At 32.9% G+C, this 26,938-nt stretch overlaps 1 pseudogene; it reads right to left on the bottom strand.

Moving 5' to 3' along the window:
- Nucleotides 1–24,784, bottom strand: part of LOC133201112 (receptor-type tyrosine-protein phosphatase epsilon-like) — a 132,386-nt pseudogene extending 107,602 nt beyond the window's left edge.
- Between the last annotated feature and the right edge of the window lie 2,154 nt (nt 24,785–26,938).

Below are 26,938 nucleotides of genomic sequence, written 5' to 3'. Positions count from 1 at the left end.
CTAACAATAAGTATATATCCACAGATATCTGTGCATAAGTGAAATATTCTCGAACGGGTATCGTTCATGTAATGCAGTGATCGTAGAAAATATAGCTGATTTTATCTTGTTAATTGTTTCAACTGGAGGATAAAATTTAAGTAAAATATAAATAGGGTGTCATGGAACATAGAAAATGATTAATAAATGCATATACAACTTATAAGCACCGTTTTTTTTTTTTTTTTTTTTTTTTTGTGAAATGGATTCCACAGTGCTGGATTTTGTAGAAAATGTCGTTCTCACAGGTTATTGAAATAATGACTTAATGGATATGAATATAAAAAATCTAGTACGTTTTCAAAGGCGGATCCAGCACCGGCGTGCCAGGCGTCCCCCCCCCCCCCCATTTGAGTTTTTTTTTTTTTTTTTTTTTTTTTTTTTTTTTTTTTAATTTGTTTTTGCTTGTGTGAATTTTCTTTGTTTAACCTGTTTATACTCTCAATTTAACCACACGTAATGTTCAGGCACGTAGTTTCAGTGCCGATACGAATTCGAAAAATGTTTCATGTCAAAAAAAAAAGTGAACCTACCCCCTACATGGGTAAATGGTAAAGTTTTACTTGAAATTTCATTACCACGATGAACATAATGATACATTTTCCACGTCAACCTTTTCTTTTCTTTTCTTTTTTTTTTTTTTTTTTTTTTTTTTTTTTTTTTTACTTTTTTACTTTTTGTCATCTTGAAAATATACTCTTAATTAATTATCAATAGACTGAATGTAATCAAACTTTTTAAAGAATAGACCCCCCCCCATACATGTTTAAGTATCACCTGTACTGTCTGCTTCCTTTCCCCCGAATAACAAAATAAAATTACCATTGCTTTCTGTTTGTTATGAACAAAGGGCCATCTACTATCAAGAGTTAAAAGGTTCACAATATTAAATTGAGGTATTTTAACATTGAAAGTAATTGAGTACAGTATTTACATATTGATTACCAATGTAAGTAAACAACAGTGATTTCTGTTCACTAACACTCGATTGTCTTTGAACAATTTTCCAGAGGAAATAAGGCAGGCACTTTATCCTGGAAATGAACCAGATTAGCTTATAATGTACACCTTTATATGATAAACTGTTCTCAAAGTCTAAAAAATGTTTTTTACTTTGTGTTTAGAGCTTCCTTAAAACACACGCTTGCATAGGTTGTCGTCATAAAGGTATAATAATGGAGTTTTATGAAGAGACTGACTTTTACAATCGACGACTGACTTTTACAGTTTAAAGGGACCAACTCCAAACATAAAAAAGGTGTAACAGGTGTCTATTCAATAACAAACTTCAGAACATACATGTATGATTAGAGTTTGTTTTCGATAAATAAGAAATTTTAAGTTTCAGGGCTGGTAATACATTATTGACAAATATCTGTATAAATTGCATTAGTCTTTTTATAGCGATCGAGCGCTCTGTGGTACATACATGAGCAAAATGCGCATTAAAGTGGTAAAATTAATCGTTTGAATGGAACGTTTGGGTCTTTCTTATCGAACGTCAGTTGTTAAATAATGACACGCCCATTTCGTTAGAATTGAGAAATCAATATTGGTCCCAATGTTTTAAGACATCCCACTCTCTGAGACTAGCAGCGCGAGTTTTGCTGAAATGAGGATATTATGAAGTTTGGAGAAAGATCGAGTGCGAGACTCCCCGCTTCTTTAAAACTCACGTTCTGCAAGAAATATGTTCGTATATGTCATGTCTATTAACGTTATCACAAATCGGATACCGATCGAACACGTTTTTACCTGGTGTTTATGTCAACTCCCAATCTGATTGACTTTTGTATTTATGGAATACCTGTTCAAAGGTATTCGAATGAATCATATGAGAAATTAACGACAATCGAGGGCTGTCACTCAGTGCAGACTGTGTTTCCCCGCCGACTCTCCCCTCAATAAACTGCATTCTTCTTTCTGATCAAATTTTCTTCATATATTGCCACATAACCCTGATTTTTACTATGCTGCAACCAAAAGTTGGGGGCACCTGCTTTTCTATGAACATTTTCTAAATTAAAAGGTTATGTTTGGAAAAAAGAGGAGGGGGGAGCAGACCCCTCTGCACCTCCCCCCCCCCCCGATACTACGTGCCTGCAGGATACACCGCTTTAAAAACTCTTTTTATCATGAGAAGTTTCTAGGTCTGTTAACTTGTCATTCGCCTTAAAGGAGTTAACGAAATTACATTTGAAAAATCATTTGAATTATTAATAAATTGATATTAATTTATTTTATTGAAATTATTAATAAATTTTACTGAATGAAAAATGTGAAAGAATACTGCATTATATGTGCTAGGATTGATTTATTCAGACCCCGAGAATTCTCAGAGGCTTCGGGAACTATCCTTAATAAATTCACTGTATGCCTTTTGGTTGGACCTAAGCAAATCCAAAATCGGCGTGTTCTTGCCTTCCTGTTATCTGTCTGGTCCAGCTTTCGGGTGAAGTCAATAAAAGCGGAATTAACACTAATCACTTATCTTCCTGAAGAGCGTATCTCCACAACTTCAGGGGTCCTGAGTCCACTCGTGGCCATGAGACTCTGATAAACTTCATTCGATACCAAGAGCGATGCAAGACAAAGAATAACAGCAGTTTTGAGGGTTAAAATCTGAAGTTGTTTGGCTTTCTTCGTTAAAGCCTCGAGTCTAAACGAGTCTAAACGAAAGTTAGAAAAGTGCTGATGGGAAAGATGTGAGCTTGTGCCACATGGCCGAAACCTTTGATCTTCTTTCACTTTCAGTTTATTAGGAACCTTCAAATCTTCTGTGATCTTTTTATATTGTTCTTATTTTTTATTTATGAGCACATACATGCATGTATGATATGGAAACCTCCCCCTCTTGGGGAACCAAGCAAGAGACGTACAGTAAAATCATTACCAAAAAGTTTCCGAAACTCTGGAGAGTTCCCGGGGTCAGTGATTCCGAATAAAAAAATGTTAACATATGCATATGTAATGCACTATTCGTTCAGACTTTTCAAAAATTAGATTTTATTGAATTGACAAATGTTATTTTGTTAACAAAAGCGAATTCAAACATAGAAATTCATAAACAGACCAATAAAATTTTCATTAGCAAGAGTTGTTTTGAGCTTTACTGTCAGTGTATCATGCGTACCACGCACTCGCTGTAAAAACACGAACTCAAGTTATCCTGATACATGTATTTGTAAATTATAATGTGTTATCAGCCCTGAAGTTTAAAAGTTCTCATTGTTATTGAATAGACACCTATTACATGTTTTTAATGTTTGGAGTTGATCCCTTTAAATTGTAAAAGTCAGTCGCCAATTGTAAAAGTCAGTCTCTTCATAAAACTCCATTAATAATAATAATAATAATACTTTATTTATAGAAGGTAACCCGATTAGTGCAAGCACTAGTCTTCCTCGAGGCCTTCTCCATAACACATATACAATGTATTTATACAATAAACACAAATCACAACTATAAGACAATAAAATATAAACACTATGTTACAACAGAATAAATAAAACATCAAAATTTCATTACAAGGTGGAAAGGATAGAGTAAGAGAAAAAAGTAAGATATTTAAATACATGTAGAATCAGTGCGTTTCGTAAGTAAAAAAAAATTCAACACTACTTTTAAATATTGCAAGGGATTGGGAATTCCTGATACTAATAGGCAACTCATTCCAGATAATAACCCCTGAATATTGTAAAGAATTTTTAAATAAATTTGTTTTATATTTTGGTAAACGAAGTTCTGAATTTGTCTCTGAGCGTAACATGTATGATACAGAACTTTGAAATTCAAAAAAGTCATGCATATAATCAGGAGACATACCATGAAATATTTTGAACATTAGAATGCTTTTCTGTAAATACAGAAGTTAATGAACGGTTAACCATCATAAACTATTAAATAAGGGCATTGAATTTCTCTGTTTTTACGTTTTCAAGGTGATGACGGAAAGTTGTAAATGAAGATTAGCGTTTTCTAATTTTGATTTCTTTTGTTGTGTTCCCATTAACATACACTTTGTTATATCAGTATTCAAAATCATTTGATTTTGTTGACACCAGTTTTGTATTTGAAACAGGTCATGATTAAGAGTTGTTTCAATACGTGAAATATTGTTACCATGAAAATGCATTGTAGTGTCATCAGCAAACATATCAATATTACAATGTTCAACAGATAATGGTAAATCGTTGATGTATAACAGAAATGATAAAGGACCTAAAATAGAGCCCTGTGGCACACCTGTTGTGACTGGCAGTGATTTCGATTACCGTGAAGTACTAGTACTGTAGTATTTTTTTTTCTTTTCCGCGAAATCCTCTATTAACCAGGTAGTACATTTTGCTCCTTATCTACCACGGGGATGAATTAATTTAGAAGTCTCTAAAACATCGATAATAGACCAAGTAGATTGTAGGTCATCTACGCAATAACCTATACATCTTCACAATGTCAAGGTTTGTGAAATCGTTCCTATTTAAAAAGGTTGTGAAGAGAAACAATATCACAAAACCTTGACATTGTGAAGATGTATAGGTTAACACATATAAAGCATCGTTAAAACACATGTATACTGTTCAATAATCCGTAGATTCTATTATATTCATGTGTCGGAACAAGCTGCAATTTTGAAAAAAAAAAAATTAATAGCTGATTACTTCGATGTTGGAATATTTCCGAAACTGCTGAAAGAAAAGAATAAAACGAAGTTTCTCATGCATTCCTTTTTTCAAGGACGGGCTCTGCCTTTGGACAGCGCAAATAAAATATTATAATAGGTAGACACAGGTAAACGTATGTAAATCAAGCCACAGAAAAACAATGTCAAGTACGGAGCGTAATTGATTTAAAGTTTGTCTTTAATTATGAAAAATAATTTAGTAAGCATGGTTAGGTATGCTATCACATGTATACCAATACATCGAAATGTACGTTTATGAAAATGAGATTTAATAAACGCACATAATAAAATATACATGTAAGCTGGTTTTATTTTAAAACATGACGTCCCATTCTTGTTCATGACGTCCCATATAGCAAAGTCAAAATATCGCAACGTTATCGTAAACTATGTTACTTTTACGTTCATATATAACATAAATAAAGTTTTGTATATGCATATATTGATAATTTCATGAAAATATACAATCTCTCAAAGAGTATAGAGGAATATTATTTAATTTTGACACGGGGCCGAATTTTGCACCAAACGCACCTTGTCCTTTCACAGATTTGTCGGATAAGACTTCAAAAAACTGAGGCCTTACGTTAAGGAGCATGTAAGGATTGACACGATTAGGAACCGCTGCTCAATTGCCCTGAGTGTCGAATATATCTCAACATTTGAAGCCATTCATCGGTATATGGTGACGTCTCTATATGAGTGAAGTATTCTTGAACTAGAACAACATATAATCAATCATTCCCTTTTTTTACTAAAGGAATTCATAATAGAAAAGTGAGAATGGGATCAGAAGTGAGCTCATCTAAGTTTTATGGCCATGGAACCTTGTGCCTTGGAGGAACAAGCATCCCCTGTTGACTAATCAAAACAAATATTAGCTCTATGTATTGATAAGGTAAATGGAATATTCAGTAATCAAATTTAGTATAACAATCTTCCCTTACTATTGGTATGACATGTATTAGTAAACTCTTGAACCAATTATAATTGCAAGATACATGAGAATCTGCTCAGTGATCATTAGTACTGATTATGGTCTAAATTAGCAGTCTTCATCATGTCTTTTTTCTTATCAATGCAATATTGTAATCATATACACGTTATTTATGTTACAAACTGAATTTGAATTTAAAAGCTGTTCAATAATGTCTATTATTTATGTAGCATTTTATGCTCCATGGTTATCATTTTGGTCACATTGTGTACATCAAGGCTGCTCACAAAATCAAGAACAAACTATATAAAATTTAACATGATACTTGTTTCCCATTTAAATTAGTTTCAAGTAAACTGTATTTTTCGAATACGATTTTTGTTTTATGATGTTGTGTCAAATAGCTTTAAACTAAGGCATTTATCATATTTATTTTTCATACTAGCACATAGATTATGCACATAGTCTCAGAAAAGCTATGTTCGGCTACGCAATTTACTTATGTGAACTTTGCTTAAATTTCACAGATGGTTGAGAAAAGATATTTTGATGCTTAGTTAATGTCAAATGAAGATCAACAGAATCAATATAAAACCATGCAAATGTCCTAATATTAAAACTTTTGTTTTTAATTTGATATACTTTCCTTTTAAATTAATTGGTCGAAAAAAGACAAAATCGACAACATAATTCAAAATGAATTTATTTTCATTAAAATTATTTTTAAAAAAATGTATATTCATAATGAGAGTCAAAATCAAAATAAAATCAGTTGCACAGCTGTGCTGAGTCCAACAAGTATTGAATGTGATATTAAACCAGTAAAGTCATTCCTCGGTAAAGCAATACATTTTCAACAAAATTTAACGTCTTTTTTATTTACACTCACTAAAAGATACATTTGGCAAATTCTATTCTAGAATCCTATAAATGTAAAAGTATTAGAGACACTTACTGAATCACTCAGAAAATCACTCTTCTTAAAAATGTATATTCTATTGTAATTTGAAACATTTTAAAACTGTTAACAAATAAAGATACACTGAAAGTTCAATGTTGAATTGCATCAAAGTAATCATCATGTTTGGTGAATTTTATTCTTCTATAGTAATAAATATATATCATGAACCACTGACAATGACATTATGTAACAACTTTATAAAGTTTATTTTTTTCTTTGCTTTAACATTTTTAAAATGACATTATCCGCCAACATCAAAATAAAATGTTATTTGATTAACATGGACTACAAAATTGAAAAAAATAACTAAACAACACACCAATGATTGCATTCATCATCAAGGGTAAGAATTCTGAACAAAAATTATGGTCCAGATCTCAGTATACATATTCAAAACTTTGCTTTAAATCATTTTTTTAAAACTCATTTGCATTTCCATATAAAGCATATAATTTGACGCCTGCAATGACATTCAGGTATCAAAATACTTAAGTGGAAAAACAGACTTGAATTTCCATGTAGAAAAAGTCTGTAAAGCTGATTGTACATGTATGCTGATTTTATTTTTGAATTTATTCAGAAATGTAAAACAGATATACAAATATAAAGGAATGCGTATTTAAATAGGTGTATTCCCATTTTTGCCATTACAACAACCATACAAAAATAAATTTAAGTTAAAAGGTGTGGTTTATCTCTGCTTCTGAAGAATCCTTCGGATGAAACCTTATAATTGAGGCCCCGTGTCACGGTAGGCGTTGGCACGATAAAGATCCCTCACTGCTTAATGGCCCTGAGTGCCGAGTAAAGGTCAAAATTTGAAGCCCTTTACGGTATATGGTTACGTCTCAATATGAGTGAAAAATGTTCGAATAGGACGTCAAAAAACATACAATCGATCAATTAATCTACTTCTAAACATTACATATCTTTGGTGCCTGATAATATTCCTTAATGCTGTATATTACATATTTGAGATAAACTGATAAAGACCAACATTTCTTACAAACCGCATTCCTTTGTATATTTTTATTATTATTATTATGAACATAAATACAAAAATCTAACTTTTTGTTTTTCTGGTTTTTTTTTAAATCATCTTCAAGATCATGATAACATTAGTTAGACATGAGGTTTACTTGTCGAGAAGTTTTTTGTATTGACATGCACATTTTCATAGACGTTTCTGGTCATGACAGAGCTTATATCTCTACAAAAAGAATCATTCTTGAATACACGTAAATTCTCTCTAAGATGGTGACAGTTAAACCGTTGAATTGCTGAAAAGAACAAAGAAAAGAATGACAAGGAAAATAAACAACTTAGGAAGACTCCTCAAGAAGAAACTTTATTTGTTCGCTTTTTCTAAAGAACAAGCCATGTACATGTACTATGCTTGTTTCTCACAGTCTTATACGCATGTTTATCATTTTCACATTAATGCACTTATTTTCTAAATTTTAAATCATTGATTTTTCTTTTAAATATAGAATGCATATTCTTTTTTTTTTTTTTGAAAAAAAAAAAAAAAAAAAAAAAAAAAAAAAAAAACACCTTGCATATATAAGTTTTAATTTACCATTATCACACACTAAATCAAATATTCAAACATTGAATTGGGTTATAATATCAGGAACAAGTGTAGCATTAGATTAATTGTTCCCTAAATTTCTAAATTAATTCAGCATAATTAAATGAGACCGTAATGAAACTATTCACAAAGAAGGATTATACACAAAATCTATTACTTGGCTCAACTGTAATTTGTCATTATGAAAGGTTGACTTAATTGACTCAATTCCTGGTATCCTGTATTGTCTTCCACTTTGTCAAAGAGCTCTATGCCCGGCGTGGTGTGTTTTGTGAACAACTCTTTTCTGTTTCTTTCTTCTTGACACAGTCCTTTGCATGCCCATTTTTACAAATACTAAAATTAAAAGAGTATAAAATGCATACATTAAAAAATTATATCAAAGAAAAGTGAATTGATTTTATATATATATATATTTTTATACAAAATTTATTTACTAGTGTTGGTTTTGAAAGATAAGACAAAATTAAACTCACCAAATTACGGAACAAATATTTAAAACCATGCATAAGCAAGATTAGAAACCACTTCGTACAAAAATGGATAACGTTGGCTTTTTGTATCAGAGCCTGATGACATGACTGTAATTTCAAAAAAGAAAAATACTTTCTTTACAAAATAAATCTAAAATTTCTCTGAAAAGTTAATCAAGTACTGGCCAGTTTTCAGTTTCAGGAAGGTTGTTTTCATAAAGACCAAATTTTGAGGTTGCCGTAAAATAACATTTTCATCGATATGCAAATTCGTGGACGGCTACCTCTAAATCTTCTTATAGTTAGCACCATATGCAGTTTGTTTCTACCCTATGTTTTTCCACTATCTCAACCAAGGTAACAGCGAAAATGGATGTTGTACGATAAATTAATAAAACCATATAATTTTAGCAGAACCAAATACATAGTCATTTCCCAAAGAATTATTGTGTGGAGTTGCATCTAATGTTGCTCTAAAAATGTAGCTAGCACTCCACATATAAACCAAACTATGAATGAAAATAAAAGTAAAAATACCTTATATAAGTCAACTGAAATTTTCCCAAAGCCCTGACTAAAAATGGATGAATCGAAAGAGGGAAAAACACATTTAAATCAGAATTGATTTAAGGTAAAAAAAAAAAAATCAAAATCAAAATTCTTTTTAGTCTTAGAAAAGTATTAATATGCTTTAAATATTCAGAAACATACACTTATAAATAGGAGTAATTTCAATACCGCTGTTTAAGATAACGGGCAGTGATAACAGTAATTTTTAACATGAGGCCAAGTTTAAGAGATATCTTTCAATGATAATTAGCGTTCACGGTAGCCTAGTGGTAAGGCATTCGTTTCATGATCGGGGAGGTCCGGATTCTATTCTCCTTCGCCCTGCCGCATCAAACCTAAGACGTAAACATAGGTAGTGACTGTTTCTTCGCCAGGTGACCGGAACTAAAAGTGAAAGTCATGGATCTTTCAGATCAATCTTAAAAACCGAGATACAATGTCAAGGTAGACGTTGGCACGATGAAAAACCCTCACTGCTCGTTGGTCCTGTGTGCCGAAGATAGGTCTAAATTTTTAGCCCTTAATCGGTATGTGGTAGCATCTCGTATCAGTAAAAAAATCTCAAGTGGGACGTAAAACAACATATAATCAATCAATTAATGAAAATTAAAGTTTGTGGAAGGGTTGGAATTGTATAGTGTTTCAAGTGGCAATACAAATTTCATTTCCGACAAATTAAAAACGGTGTTTTATTCATAATTAAATATTCAAAATCCAATTTTCTTGTTAAAATTTTCTGGAAAAAAAAAATCATTGACTGCACACCCAACACATTTTTCATCCGAATTTGGGAGAGAGCAAATTTTTTTTAAAGATGGCTTCATTACATTTTTGTGCCTAAATACTCCTTGTCTACACATTTCCAAGATTCAACAAAAAAATAATGTTCAAATGTTTCATCAGTAGAATCAAATTAGTAATTAGCAAGGATTGCTTCTAAAGTGCAGATACGTTACTTAACTGCTAGACAATAGAGTTAAGTTTATACCAATCAAAATAGGGGAAAAAAGAGAAATAATGTAATTCTTTATACCACTACGCCGTCCTGTTATTGGGTCGCAAATCTTTGAAATATACATTCGGCGCCTCCTGTCTCCTGGCAGTTGTATCCATAACGTCCGATTGGACATTCTGGTAAAAAATGTAATTAATAGATACTTTTATGAATAAAACATATCGCCTCTGATTATTTGTTTTTCGCTGCAAAGTCTCATTAGATTGGTTGCTAGCTTTTATGACTTACTCATGTATGTTTATACCTTTTTTTTTTTTTTTCTTCCTTTTTTTTTTTTAAAGATTTCATAAATATAATTTAATGTTTACTAATTTTATCACTATTTCATTATATATATATATATATATATATATATATATATATATATATATATATATATATATATATATATATATATATATATATATAAACCTTTCATACATTACCTTTTGTACAGTTGATTCCTTGGTAACCTTTGTCACATCCATGCAAGCGTTTTCCGTTTACTGACAATGAACATTTCCAAGGCAAACTCGGCATGATTGGGCACAATTTAATTCAAACGTACTACCTTCACATTCTGTGAACAAAGGATTACAAGGAATGTAGCTTTTAAGCTGCATTTTTATTGGTATATTTAATGTTTATTAAAAGAAATTTTGCTGACAAAATATACCCGACTTTCAAACAAGACAAATTAAAAGAATTCGTGGCGAAAAAAAAACCCAGTTAATACTGATAATAATGATATGATAATAATAATAATAATAATAATATTAATACAGACCCTGAAACGTGCTACTACCCTACACGCACACTGCACGAACGGTACACGCTCGCTACATGGTTTGCACAAAACGCTGCACGCTTTGCAGGAAACACTAGACAGCTTGAACAAAACGCTACACGGTTTACACGAAACGCTTTACACGAAAGGATGCACGATTTACACGAAAGGCTGCACGACACGCTTTGTACACGTTCCCACACCCTTTGCGCAAGATTCTTGTACGCTGTGGCTTCGATCAGGGTTTTTCTATTCGGAATCTCTCGGACATAGTTTAAATTATAAGGAATTAATCAAAGATTAAACAAGAATCGCAATCTTTTACAATGCGTTTAAATTTAAACTCGTTTTCACAGTCCTATATACACTAATTAAAATACACATATTCAAGTATTAATCAATAAATAAAAGTCGAAATGTCCATCATTGTCTATGTACAGACCTTTTTCACGAGAGCTCAAATTACGCACTGAAAAATAAAATATATTTGTCAATCCTCATCTTTTACAGCATTTTTTTTTTTTTTTTTTTTTTTTTTTTTGGACAAATTGGCCTTAAAAATTGACAAAACCGTTTGATTTCTGTCAACATATTTATCTTTTTTTTTGAGTTAATAACACAATAATTTTATCAGGTAAATTCAGGTTCTGTTTAACATTTGCAAAGTTAATATGTACGTTGCATCTAACAGATCCGGAGAGGGGGTGGTATTCTGCCCTTTGCGTAATCAACCATCAATACACCACGCAAAGCACTGTTGAATATGTTTTATTTACATCTCATGAGCATGATGATATACAGTCGTGTATAAATATATCTGGTAAAAAGCTACAAAGTAACTTACATAAATATCATGTTACACAGCTCAAAGATATAACAAGTTCATATAAACACTAGTAAATAAGTTTTTCACCTTCAACAATAGCAATAATAGAATTGTTTACTCGTGCAAAATAAATTTACAAACTTACAGAATGTACTACAAAGTTTACACTTGAAAATAAATAATTACTTTCCATATGCAAATATGTATATCAATAAATCTTTAAAACATAACAATTCAAATAAATTGTAAGATTAATTATAGAATACAATAAGCATAAAACTGACATTTCTGACTTGACCATGCCGACAAAGTAATGACGCTAAATCCGCATGGACTATGAATCTTTAGTCAAAGGACGTAATTTTATAAAAACAAATAACAAATAATGAAATTGCAAACAGGATCAAATTAAACATAATTAGCGCGTAACAGCACACTCCCCGTCAAATATTATAAATATTTCCACATCAAACAAACATGCATAGAAGTAATGTACAACGTAGAGTGGCACGCTTTCCGAACAATTGTAACGTACTTTTTAAGATATGACAACAGGAAACTTGATTGACCATCAAATTCTCTCTCTCTCTCTCTCTCTCTCTCTCTCTCTCTCTCTCTCTCTCTCTCTATATATATATATATATATATATATATATATATATATATATAAACCATTGCTAGCAATATCACTGGACATGATAGGCATCGAAAAACACTAATTAACACAGTTGCACTCATATGATTGAAGATAGTGAAGATATCAACAATCCTTAATAAATCTTGATAAAACATCAAACTTTCAAATAAGGTTTATTTTTATCATGGATCACGATAAATAAATATGCATGTACTTGGCAAACACAATGGAACACCGTGTTTATAGAACTCACAATACTTCAGTAACAATGAATCATTGTATTAACGCTAAAACACATGGCATTCATATTAACGTCTGTCACATCATTTTACAGATCATATTTGTGAAGCACAGTTATCATGGAACATGACATCACAAATGATACACAATTTTGCAGATAGTACTACCTCAATATCGAAAAATTTTCCTGTGCACTTGTAAGGAAAACTATTTCATTGATTGGGCGCGTGTAAGTCACATTCTGTCCATCCTTCTGAACACGAACGCGAGCTTTGGCCACTGTACCATCACTGCTTTCAAAGGTTCCGGTTATTACCCCAAGAGGCCAGTTGACTCAATACTCTGTTGCATCATTCAAAAGAATACATAATCGATCTTCAAATTTGATCGGTCTTCTCTCCATTTGCGTCGATACTGAAGCTTCTGTAAATAATCTTGTCCCCAGTGTTCCCAAAATATGTCGGACAGTACTTGGACATGTCTCCTTTAGGCACAATACATGTCTATTCTATCTACGCTTTCTGGTAAAAGGGGTAAAAATTGACCTTTTCCGGTCAGCAACATTGCTAGATTAAGAACGAGTGTCGATTCATGATCCAAGGAAATCTGTACCAAAGGTCTGGAATTCATAATGGCACACACTTCTGCAATGAAATTAGTTAACATCTCATGGATTAACTCTTTGGCATTTGGATCCAGCAGCAAGGAATCAAGAATCCTCCTCGTAAGACCAATCATGCATTCCCATGATGATGCTCGTATTTGAATGTTTGGACAACATGCCGAAGGAGTGCTGTTGATTTGATAAGAGTTCTCCTTTTAAAAAAAAAAAATCTTATACAGTTCTACTCATGGTTTCTTATATGCTTCAACTGAAGTTTTCGTGACCTTGACATCTGGACGAATTTCTTTCTCATTTTCTGCATCAATTATTGAGTATTGAGAATTTTCGGTGGTTTCATTGTCTTTACACTGTTTTAAAAGCCATCGTGGTCTTTGTAGCCATTCTCTGTTTGCTAATTGTTCATATGAAGTATTTTCTCGTGTAGCACAGTCAGCTGAATTTTTACTGGAAGGTGCGTAATTCAACTGATAAACAGAAGTTCTTTTCAGGATTTTGCACACACGATTTGATACATAAGTGAGGAAACGTTTTGTACCATTATGAAGGTATCTCAGAACAACTTTACTGTCTGTTTAGTATTTCACAACACTTGGTTTCATGTCTAACTGGTCCAAGACACTGCTTCTGATTTCTGATGCAAGGACGGCTTAACGCAATTCTAATCTTGGAATGGTATGTCCCTTGACCAGTGCTAATTTAGACTTTCCTAGAATGAATCCAAAGTAGCTATTGTTGTCTCAACTTGTCTGCATCTATGGCCTTTAGATATGCAGCAGCTGCGATGGCTCTTTCTGACACATAAGAGAAAACGTAATTCTACGTTGATGAGACTGCTCAAAGATACTGGCAAATACATTCGTGAAATCACCTGTTCTTGTATACCCTTCAGAGATGCTTTTCAGTCCTTTCACTTGGAGTCTGGAGAGGGTGGTAGAGGCAGGTCCAATCAATACAAGTTGTTTCTTTAAGGAGAATTTTTCCTGCAACGGTAATAGGTGACAGAAATCCCAATGGGTCAAAAATTCTGTTAAGTAATGAAAACATTCCTCTTCATGTGTTTGGGTTTTCATCCTCTTGAATTTGGAACGCAAAACAGTCTGTATTTAAGTCCCATGATAGTCAGAGGCTATGTTGGATAGGTAACACTGATGTATTTTCTCAAAACTGAATATCTTTAAGATTCTTGTTCAGGTCGTCTTTACAAAAAAGTGTTCAAAATCCCCAGGTCATTGGAAGCAATCTTATGTAGACGGATCTTGACCATCTCCTGTAAAACTGTTTTAGTCCACATGACTAAGTCTAACACTTTTTTCACGAGATGGTGATGACACTAGCCTATCATATACATAAACGTTGTTGTGCACAAGGGAATTCACATCAGAACCATAAGCGTCTTTACAGTTTTCAGCTATTTTCCTAAGGCCGTAAGTTGCTATAGCCGGAGACGGAGCATTGCCAAACACGTGTACGCACATTCGGTACTCAATGAGATGAAGTTCTTGATTGATTTCTTTCTACCAGAAAACCTTAAAAAAGTCTCTTTTTTCCTCTGTTACATAAAACTGGTAGAACATTAGTTCTTTGTCGGAATGACAGCATATTTGTCCTTGCGGAAGCGAATCAAAATTCCAGAGACTGTTAATCAGGTCGGGTCCTTCCATCAACTCAACACTTTGTTGAGCGAGATTCCCTCGCAGACAGCGGATGAGTCAAATGCTAGTCTCACTTGATTTGGTTTCATTCTCCACTCCATGCTTGTGGACAATTATTTTGCAAACCAGGCCTTAGTGAATGAAATGGAAGTGGAGCAATCCATTTGCCGTTTCAATCTCTGTAGAACTCTTGATCCTTGATGGTTAGAAATTTGCAGTCTCATGTCATAATCATTTGATCGATAAAATAAAGTGTCACTTGTTTCTGTTCTCTGAATTTCTTGACATGAAAATGATTTTCCAAGGTTCAAACTGTGTCACACGTCTGTCAGTAGGAACTGAAGTTTTCATCACATTCACAAGGTCAGGCTTGTGTACTTTTTCAAGACACATCACCAATTTTCACTCATCCAAATACTAATTTTTGAGCGAATAGGGCTCCTTTCGGTCCGGTAATCTGATCAAACACATGATGTACCTCTGGAACGTCTCTGCCAATTAACAATTCAATCTTAATGTTTTCTCTAATAGACGGCAGCTGATGTGGAATACATTTCAAATGTTTGTGAAAATATGTAACATCCGGTGTGGGAATTTCTGATCTCTCATTTGGGATTTCATCACACATTATTGCTACTGGAATGATAATTGTTCGACACTGATTGAACACGCAAGCTATCGATCCTTCTTCCTGACATGATGGTTGTTCCTGCACATAATGAGAAAGAATACAGGGTAGAGGGTCCTCGAACATTTAGACGGTCACATAAACTCTGAAAAAGAAGTGTCCCGTTGCTCTGATTTTCCAATATGGTGTATGCTTTCTCCGCTTTGCTGTGTTGATCTTGTAAATAAACATTTACCAACTCAATTTTTCCACATGAAGGTCCAATGAAAGGTTTGGCACATAACACTGTACATTTGAATGAGACATTTTCAGATGATTGACTCTTAACGACATGATCTACCTTAGGTTCAAAATGACTGTTATTCGGTTTCTTCAAACTGTCAATGTGCAATAAAATCCGCTGATTAGTACTCCCACATTTATCACACTTTACTTTCACTTTACAGTCAAGAGAGCCATGACTAGTCATTTCACAACACTTATAACATACATGTTTCTCTTTCAAGAACTTGCGTTTATCTTCGGGTATTTTGTTTAAAAACTACCAGGTATCTGCACTCAATAATGAATGTTCAGCTTTATAAACTAGAAAACGTCTCATAGTTTCAAACTGTACATAAGTCTTCCGATTCACAATGAAATCTTTCTTATTTTCTTTCTTTTGTGTTGAACTAGCTAAAGTTCGTGAACTTTCATACATGAATGCTGGGTCATTCTTCATTTCGCTCATATCTCTAATGAAGTCAATAAAAATTGTTAATGATGAGAATGGCACATCATGCTGTTTCTTGTATGTGGCAGCACGATTTGTTGATTGTACGTTGATTTACATCCCGTTCAACAATTGTTCCCTCATATAGAGAAGTACCCATATACTGGTGAAGGGCTTCAAATTTAAACCTTTCCTCAGCACTCAGCACTCAGGGCCATTGAGCAGTGGGTCCTCTTTATCGTGCCAACGCCTACCGTGACACGGGGTCTAGATTTTAAAGGAACTTTCACATCAAAGTGTCGAGCGCTTGACGAAGGAACAGTTGCTACCTAATTTTTATCGACTTAGGTCAGTCGCGGCCGTGAGTCGAACACAAGACCTTTCGATCACGGAACGAGCGCTCCACCGACTGAGCTACCTTGACGACTAAAGAGCGTAGGGTAATTTGTTGACAATAGCAATGATTCCTGTTAATGTATCAATGTATGACTGTGATTGAAAATAGTGTTCGTCACATTTTATATATTCCAACTCAGACAGAATATCTAACAAATCATACAACCTGTTCATGTCTTTTGGAGTAAGTTTGGGAAAGATGTCTAGCATTTCGTTAGTGCTGCTTCAACTATTTCTGGACGATCATATCTTGTAATCTTTCCCATATTTTGCGAAGTCTTCTCTCTGGTGAATGAAATTTAATGTTTTAGGCAAAAGTGGCGGATGTTCGTCCCATCTTTTTTTTTTAGGAGCAAGTCTATCTCTTCAGATTGAGACACTCTTTAGTGATGTTATTGAAACTAGTTTTCTGTACAGTGTATTGTTCGGGATTGCCAGTGAACTTAGTAAATCGAGTGAACAGATTTTTTTTTTCAATAAGAATTGAACGAACCCTCCTAGATTAGAGTTATCTTTCTGTAGTTAATTCTTATGTAGATCTGGGTCAAATTGAGGTGCCAACGGGTTCAAGGTTTATGGTTTCTCTGGTTTTGGTGTTGCTTGAAAGTGAAGTTTTTCTCTTGTTGATTCATAATTAAAAGGATGAATTTGCGATTGTTCATCATCCTTAGGAATATTATCACTCTGCAGTACACAATTTTCAGTAAACTTGTCACTTTCACAACATACTCTACTGTATACTGAAAATTCATTATTCAAAGATCTTATGTAGACGGATGACTAAACAATATTGTCTCTACGAGGGCTATTCATTAAATAGTGAAACTTCTTCAATACAGTAAGAAATAACATAGTATTATTTTCTATTTTATTTACATTCCTTCAAAATAATCACCCTTTACTTCAACACATCTTTGAAGTCGTTTTATCCAGCTTTGGAAAGCGCCTCTATACTCCGAAAGAGGTATACTCTTTAGACACTGATGCACCGCTGAACCTAGTGCAGAACGGGAATGGAAACGCCATCCAGATAGCATTTTTTTCAATTTAGGGAATAAGAAAAAGTCACATGGGGATAAATCTGGTGAATGAGGGGGAAGATCCAGTTGCTGTATTCCATTTTCACACAAGAAATCTTGTGTGTACTTTGCAGTGTGTGCTGGAGCATTATCATGTAAAAGCTTGATCCCCCCCATTCCTGACTTTGGTCTTCTGTTTTTGTAATGTATTTGTACCTCAGACAATATCTTTTTCACGTAAACAACTTTGGTAACACTTCTGCCCTTTTTAATTGGAATTTGAGCGACTACCCCGTTAGAATAAAAAAAAAAAGATTGCATACAAAACCTTCCTTGCTGTCTTGCCGCGTTTAGCAATGGTAGGTCGTTTACTTTGTTTAAAGTGCCATATTTTGTTTCCCAGTTTTCTCTCAGGTTCATAAAAATGTAGCCAAGTTTCATCCCCCGTAACAATTTCAAGTAGACGCCTTTTATCACATTTTCCGTAAATTTTCAATAGTTTTCGAGAAATTTGCAATCGCTTTCTTTTTTTGCTCATCATTTAAAATGTGTGGGATCCACCTCGCAGATACTTTCCTGGCTCCTAAAAGTTCTTTTAAAATCTTAAAAATGCTACCCGATGAAATGTTCAGCTTCTTGGCAATCTGCTTCACGGTCACTCTGCCTTCTCTGTCGGTAATGTTTTTTTTTTACTGTTGCAACTGATTTCTCATTGAGAACTGATTTTGGCCCTCCGGGCTGTTTGATATTTTCAACTGACTCCCTACCAAGTTTGAAATGCTTTATCCATCGATAAACGGTTTTGATAGATACAACAGAGTTTCCATATAATGACACGAGTTCTTTGAAAATTTCTTTTTCCGTAGTATTCATTAGAAAGCGATACTTAATATACGACCTGATGTTCAAAATGTCCTTTCGTGTCTTTCCTTCTGTCTTCATGTTAACAGTGTCCTCAGGGTGGGTCCGAAAAAGATGCTTTCTTTGAAAATTGCTTTATAAATAGGTGGTGACTACGTGTCAAATCAATAGTATGGAAGACAATAAACATTTCAAGAGATGTTCCAACTCAATCAAGTGTAAAATTTAAAAGGAGTACATTTAGTGTCATTATTTAATGAATAGCCCTCGTATGTTTTCAGGTTCTGCTCTACAGAAAATAGGTTCTTGTTCAATTCTTTCCGAGGACAGACTTCTTGTGGACTTTATCAATGTGTGCGATTCCATTTATATAATAGATCCGCCGCTCTGTGGAACCTTCAAGTGTACATGTAGATACATGCTTTTTGCGGGATCGTAAATGATAACAGTGATCTAGGCCTGTTTATTCTTTTTAGGATTTATGTGATTCTGTTGTTTTTAAATTTAGAGAATGGATTTTTTTTTCTTTAAAAATACCTGGTGGGTTAAAACAGAATAACTCAGAACTTGTAAATGGAACTAAAATATGTTTTTCATATTAAATAAGGATTTGTCTTAAAATTTGTAAAAAGTGAAATCATTCACTTGTAATTAATTCTTTAAGAATTATAATTAAGATGAAATATATGAAAAGCGCTTTTAAAATCACAAAATGATGTTGATATCATTTAATGAAAACGTTAAGAGACATTTCAGGAAAGAGATGTCATTGCGACATTTTGATAAAATGTTTAAAAAACGTTTTAAAAACCATGCCAAATTACGTGAATAAAACATTTTCAAAAATGTTTTAGTAACATTATAGGAAAATGTCCTGATAACATTTGGTGAAACATTTTGCTAAAATGTTTTAAACACGTTTATAAAAACAATACAAAGTCACGTGATTAAAACATTTTTTTTTAAATGTTTTCGTAACATTTTAATAAAATTGTCTGATAACATTTGCTGAAATATTGTGCTAAAATGTTTTTAAAATGTTTAAAAAACCATACAAAATCACGTGATTAAAACATTTTTGAACACATTTTTGTAACATATTAAAAATGTTTTTAAAACATTTTAAAAATGCTTTTGTGCTAGCTGGGATGTCTGGTGATTGTACCCACCCACCCCTTCCCTTCCCAAAATTGAGTTTTAGAGTTTGTCAACTCTCTTTTTGCTTGCTTCTCAAACATTTTAATGGAAGAAGAAAATGGTCTGTCCTGATCGTGCATGAAATTTTATTTATTTGCTGATTCAAACTGGTTCTTTGTTTAAGTTCTTTGTTTTAGACTTATTGTTTGACAATTCTTGATACACAAGTGATTGTTGGAATATCAGGATCAACAGGGTTAGATACATTTCAATCTTTAAAGCTTAGATAATAACCTGTTGAAGTGTGAATTAAGACAATCCACTGATAAAAAGTTTTTGTTAGATTGATTGATAAGAGGTATGTTTTTCAAAATAATTCAAAATGATTCCTTTTCGAATTAAAAAAAAAAAAATACAGATGGAAAGAAATAGTACCTTTCTCACAGAAGGTCCCCGTCCATCCAGGGTAACAACCGTACTCACAGACACCAGTAAATCTGTTACAGCCTCCTCTACAGTTTGGTTTACAGAACTCAACACAATTCTTTCCGTGTTTACCGAAGGGACAAGCTGTCAGAGAATAACAAAGGAAAATTAATGACTGTCCTATTTTTGTGTTGTTCAATAATCACCTGATTTGAAAGTCTTTTAAATTATGCATGAAATATATGGAGATAACGAACAGTATTCAAGCTCAAAAGTCCATTAAACAATACAAAATAGGAGCAGATCAAACACGGACCTCAAAACACCAGAGGTGGGATCAGGTGCCATGGAGGAGTGAGCATCCCCTGCCGACCGGTCACACCCGCCGTGTGCTCCTTGTTATGATAGGGAAATAACGGAAAAATCCGTCGACAATTCAGTGTGTAAATAATGGCCTAACAATTAGTATGAAAAACGTCAGTCAGCATTTGACTCAATGATAAATTGTACTTGCTGACAAGGTCATTGTATCGACCAAAGAACTTACGAAATGATGACTTTAAACGAGACAGCTGATATTCTTGTTTCATCAACTTATTTGTCAATAATTTACCTCGTTTTGAAATTGTATATGATGGTACTTGAAAATGATTATGCAGCTAGGTTACGGATTCCAATATTTACGTCATCTAATGCAGTGCCTCGGGAAAAGAATTATGACATCACGTTTAACTCGATACAAATTTAATTTATTTAATTAATGCTAATGTTTTTTTTTCTTTCTTTCATAAATAATATAAAGATAAATTGATGTGCAGCTTATCTTGGTATAATAACCCTGTAGAATGTTTAATGGAAAGTAGCCTGATCTGGTTGCACTGATTGAAATGGTGTCATGACTAGTTTGACACGCAGGTTCTATGTACTGGAGGCGCTGATCAAACTATTACCGTATCGTGAAAATATGAACATTAATATAAAACAAGCGTGATCTGAACAAAGTGGAGACACATTATAAATCCTATGAGGGCACACTTGTACGGTAATACATACGATTGATAGGGAGAACCCCTCGAAAAACTCAAATGTTCAATGAAATCCTCTTCACTATTAATTCTTAGGTTTTGGTACAATATCAATACTTTTTTGGAAAAATGCTAGAAGATGCCTGTGCGCTGTTGCTTTATTTCATCAGTCAAAATTATTGGAAAAAATTACTTCCTTGTAATTTCTTTTAGAAAGACGGCTTAATTTTAATTTCCGAGGACAAGGAAGTTTGTCCCAACTGATTCAATTTTGTAGTGAAAAGATATCCGTATATTGTTCAATTTTTACGATGTTTGTAACCATACATATATGTTTCTAATTTTAAACCAGTCACATGACTAGCACGTGATGAAAGTGACGTCGTGTGGGCCGAACGCAGCAGAGACCCGATTTATTCTATTGCAAACATCAAATATGAAAATTGTATTCATTTTCTCAGAATATTTGCAATGGGCGTTCTCAACCTAGCTGCTTTACTATGCTGTTCTTCAGCGGCAAAACAAAATTCAAATCAAGACTTTACATGACTTATTTCTTCCCCAAATCTAGAATTTTCTGTTGCTGAATGTATAATTTGTATTTTGTTGGGTTTTTTTTTTTCATATGCGTAGTTATCACAACCTCTTTTAGGAATGAAGCTCGCTATTTACTCTTCTTGACAAAGACAACAGCAATTTTCAAATGCAGAAACAGATACTTAATCTGTAGTTAAAATTATTCAAGACTCATTTCTGCACACTCTTCTTAATATTTGATGAAAGATCACTTATTAAATTAAATGGTATCCACCATATCTATATTAAGAAAAAAAAAAAAACATGAAAAAAATTATATGAATTGTCAATTAAGTATGTGATTATTGTATAAATATTCCATATAGCCCAGGGTAACAGCTAAAGGGTGGGACTACATGAAATGTTAACGACTGGCCCTGTGTGTCTGATTGCAAGAAGAGCTAAGAACGCTCCCCGACCCATTTCCGACTTGATAATTTGTGAAATATTTCTTGCATGTTTCTATAACTACCACCACTGAATGCCACGGTTTGATTCATACTGCTATGGGATAAAAAGGTGATCTAACGCTTGGACATCAGCCTCACTATGATTTTTTTCATGAATACATGAATACAAAAAAATTAACGTAACGCACTTTAGGAAATAAAATATAGACAAATTAGATAGATAAACCAAAGTGAATGATGATGGAAAATTCACTTGTCGCATGACAGTGAAGGTCTAGCATTATTAACTTACAAAATTTTTAATAGGCTGTGTAGAATTAAAACAAAAACAAACTACACACCACATTGCAATCGATTTTGAAATAACACAAAGGACAAAATTAAGTGAATTCATTCTATGAGACTGTGTTTTTACTCTTTTTCTCTTGCATGAATGAACATTTTAGATTTAAGAATTCAAAATATATGAAATCCAATATTGCTAACGAATAATCGTTTAATAGTCGATTAAAATAACAAACATTAATTCCTAATTAATGAAATATGTTAGAATGAAACAGGATAGTCAATATATATTAGTATTTATATGATTAACCTTTAATTTAAATGGACCCGCACTTACAAATTGAATATTTCGTTTCAGAATAATGTCCAATGACTGTTTTTTTTATTCATTTTTGATTTAATGTTTTAAATTCAAATATGTAAAAATAATTAAATAAATTAATAAATAACCTTGGTCACATTTATTTCCTTGCATACCGACGTCACATCCGTTTGAACAACCTCCGTTAATGTGATTACATTGTACTCCATTTTTACAGTTACCACAGGCCATGCTACACTCAAGGCCATATCTATTATTATCACATTCTGGAAAAAATTGTAATTTTAAATTATAGAATTATTAAAATTTTGCTGATAACGTAAAAGGTTTTTCATTTTATTATTTCATCCACTGAGATGGAGATTTATTTACTTGCCGTAAGATTAAAGTAAGTATTATTTAAGTAGATCATCAATCTCATGAATCTATAATTAGTAATATAAAGTAAGAACAGAGCAACACAAACCATTGAAACACACACACACACACACACACACACACACACACACACACACACACAGATATATATATATATATATATATATATATATATATATATATATATATATATATATATATATATATATATATATATGTATGACCGTACCTTTTTCACATCGTGGTCCATTGTATCCGGAAACACATCCAAGACACGTTCCATCCATGACGTTACAATGCCCCTCCTGACAATTCTGTGGACACGGTAATGTACAATTTTCTCCATAAAATCCTGCGGTAGGGCAACCTAATTGAATGATAATGATTATTAACGGCTATTGACTTCTTATTCCGTCTGAAGGTTTTGTAACTCAAGGCATATGCGTCAAATTCTTTAAGTAGAATTTACCTAATTTTCATATTTGTATATACTAAAATTGCAAATCATTGCAAAAAACATTTTCAACTCCTTCAGGAGGAATGGAACAACGTTTAAACTCTATTCACAGAAAAGTCTATGAATTTTAAATATTTACATGTTTATTACTACATGCTTAAATCAAATTGATACAAAATATAAGGATAGAGTAAGCGATATGTCGAATATGTTAGAGCACATATCTTTTAATACTCCTTTAAAAATTAATCTTATTCGCAGAAATAATTCAAGTTAGACAAAACCCATATGTACTCTCAGCTTGTATGACTTTGTCAAGTTTTGCTACCATTTAAGCTCAACAATCACGGGTACTGCCGGATCTAAATTGTTTGTTCTATGTCTTTTCACATATTAATATTACCAACCATTTGATATCAAGTAATGTTATACGCATACCCCAAAATTTAGTGCATAAACTATTCAGCATTGATATTTAAGTCGTTTTTGGCACATGTAATGATAAATGACATAAATAAATAAATCACTGGAACCTCAACATAATGTTTTGTTTGTAAAAAAATTATAAAAGCTTTCCAGGAAGGACGAGCTTCTTGAAGAAACTGACATTACTTTAGATGGAAATACTGAAATGATCAATCAAACGTTCACCTGACTATGACCGCCCAGCTATTAGCTATCGTACAAACGTGCAACATTAAAACATGTGGAACGAATGAACCAGCATATCAGTTCCATTTCCTCTATTTCAAAACTTTGAAAACCATTCTCATGAACAATCTATGCAAGACAATGTAACTCATAAAAAGAATGCGTTTTTTTTTTGTTTTTGTTTTTTTTTTTTTGTCTAAAAAAGAAATTCAGGTGGCACAGGGATAGACTCAGTTTCCTTTAAATAAATCAATTTTAATTCAAGCAAAATAAAATGATTATTGAGAAAGATACATGATTACGACGTAGTTTAATTTTAAACAGAGAATTATATGTTTATTTTCCTCATGTGTGTTGGTGTACTCTCCTACCGTAAACTTGAAATTCACAGAGCTCGTTGAATGCGTACTTGGAATATCCAACAGGGTAGGTAACTCCTGGGAGTCTTTCATTGTAATAAATAACGTATCTTCCATGCTTTAAACATTCTATTGTTGTAATATTCGGTATTGTAGACGTAGTGTAATTTGTGTCCTTAAAACATAAAAATCCCCTGTCTTTGTTGGTCGTGTTCGAAATGTAGACAGAAAATCCAAGGAACCGTGCTGCATGATCATTTGTTGAGCCTAATAAAATGTAATGAGAAATGGTAAAGCGTGATGGGTTTTTCATTTGGAACATTTTCCTGAAACAAGATAAGTCTATATTATGTTTGTTCTTTTTTTTATTTCAAACAAATGAAAAAAAAAAAGAAACCTCGGAAACTCCTTCTTGTTAGTTAAAAATAGTACCTTACCGGAAATGTTTTTTTTCACAAACATGTAAGGTTTATAAAAAGAATTTTATGGGTTTGGTGATCCTTTATTGAACAGTTATATGCAATTAAGAAGAATTCATAATAAGTGTTTTTTTTTTTTAACCTTTTTGATTGAATGTAACAATTTTTTTCAGAAATTAAAAGTAGCAGTCATAAAAAAGGGTTTTATAATGAATCATGATAGTAATGAATGCATGCCCGTGATTTCATGCTAATTTGACCATGTTATCATGTATACACTACCAATATATATATCTTTATGTTTTGACTTTCAGTGTATTTCATCGAAAAGGTAAGAGTTATGGCTATATAAAGTGTATCAGTCATTTCACTCATTGCACGCCCACGCACGTGCATGCATGTGCCCGCAAAATGGCCTTCTTTCTGCACATCTGCACAACCTGCCTGTTAACCCTATAAAGGTTTTTATTTCAATCAGATGAGTGGTTTCAGAGAATACTGGCGGACAAAGAAGTACCGGAGAAGATATTAAAAAAAAGACGAAAGTAAAAACAACTAGATGCGTTTCTTGTTGCTAGGGCAACAAGTGGTCTTCCAACCGAACTTTTCTCCAGATCGCTATGCTACCTCACTTCATTTAACACTTTATTGAAGGTATTTTTTGTTTGCGTTTATGTAACACAGTCTTTCAACATAGATCATGATTATTAAAGAATTTCTGTTGAATCTCTGTTAAAAAAGCTTTAAAAAATAAGCAAAAACTATCATACATGTCTTCACAGAGAAAAAATATCATTTACAACTGAAAAAAGAGAGAAACAATCTCCCGCCCCAGCAGGATTCGAACCCGCAACAATACGAGAAAGATTGGATCGGTCATATCTTTGCAATAAATGCATCAATCAAAATGATGAAAATATACGTAGAATTCTTAGAAGACTCTCTATTAACCCTGTAAATCCCAGAGAAAAATATTGAAAAACAAAAAAAAAAGTTACAAATTTAACATTTTTGAATTCACTTCCGTTTGCGACCGGAAGTACGAACGACGAAAAATAAATGTCGATCACCATATCCCCATTTGATGTTCTATCACGTCAGTGAGTTTCAATTTCATATCTTTAGCCGTTCTCGAGAAAAATTCTGGACAAAATTGCATTTAAAAAATACAAATTTCCGCAAAAATCGCGAACGGAGGTGAATTGTGAAAAAATGAAAAACACGTCTGGAGATATTTACATGATGCATCTTCTCTGAAAAAAAAACTCTGAAATCTGCCCACTCACAGCTGAGATATCGCCATAACTATGAAAAAAAGAATAATAATAATAACAATAATAGAAAACAGACGGAAAACAATAAGGTCTTCCGAAGGAAGTCGGAAGACCTTAATAACTAGAAACTCATTGCGAGCAATGAGAGGTCTTCCGTCCGATTTTGAAAATGAAAAGGTAAATTGAAGCTAAAAAGTGATAAAAAAAAAAAAAAAAAAAAAAAAAATCAGACACACTGGAGATTTAACCCTTGTCGTCAGCGTGAAAATCCAATGCGCTAACCATTTCGCCATTTGGAATCCCGCTTCAAAGTGAAAATGACGAATATCTACAGTTTGGATTTATCATTTCGAAAACAAATTATATATTTAGTATTTTGAAAAGAGGCTCTCTTAACCCTACAAATATTACAGAAAAATATTGAAGGAGAAAAAATCGATTTTTAAAATTCGCTTTAGGTAGCGACCGGAAGTAACGACGACGCATGAAAGGTCCCCTTTCCAATCTAAAAATCATGTTCTATCATTTCTATCAAGTCTCCAGTTCATATCTTTAGCCATTCTTGAAAAAAACACTCACAGACAAAG

The sequence above is a fragment of the Saccostrea echinata genome, unplaced genomic scaffold (genome assembly GCF_033153115.1).
Source record: "Saccostrea echinata isolate AGI-Se365-2 ecotype Australia unplaced genomic scaffold, CSIRO_AGI_Sech_v1 ptg000042l, whole genome shotgun sequence".
NCBI lineage: Eukaryota > Metazoa > Mollusca > Bivalvia > Ostreida > Ostreidae > Saccostrea > Saccostrea echinata.
Note: the sequence above shows the minus strand (reverse complement) of the source record. Positions and strands in the feature narration are given on the sequence as shown.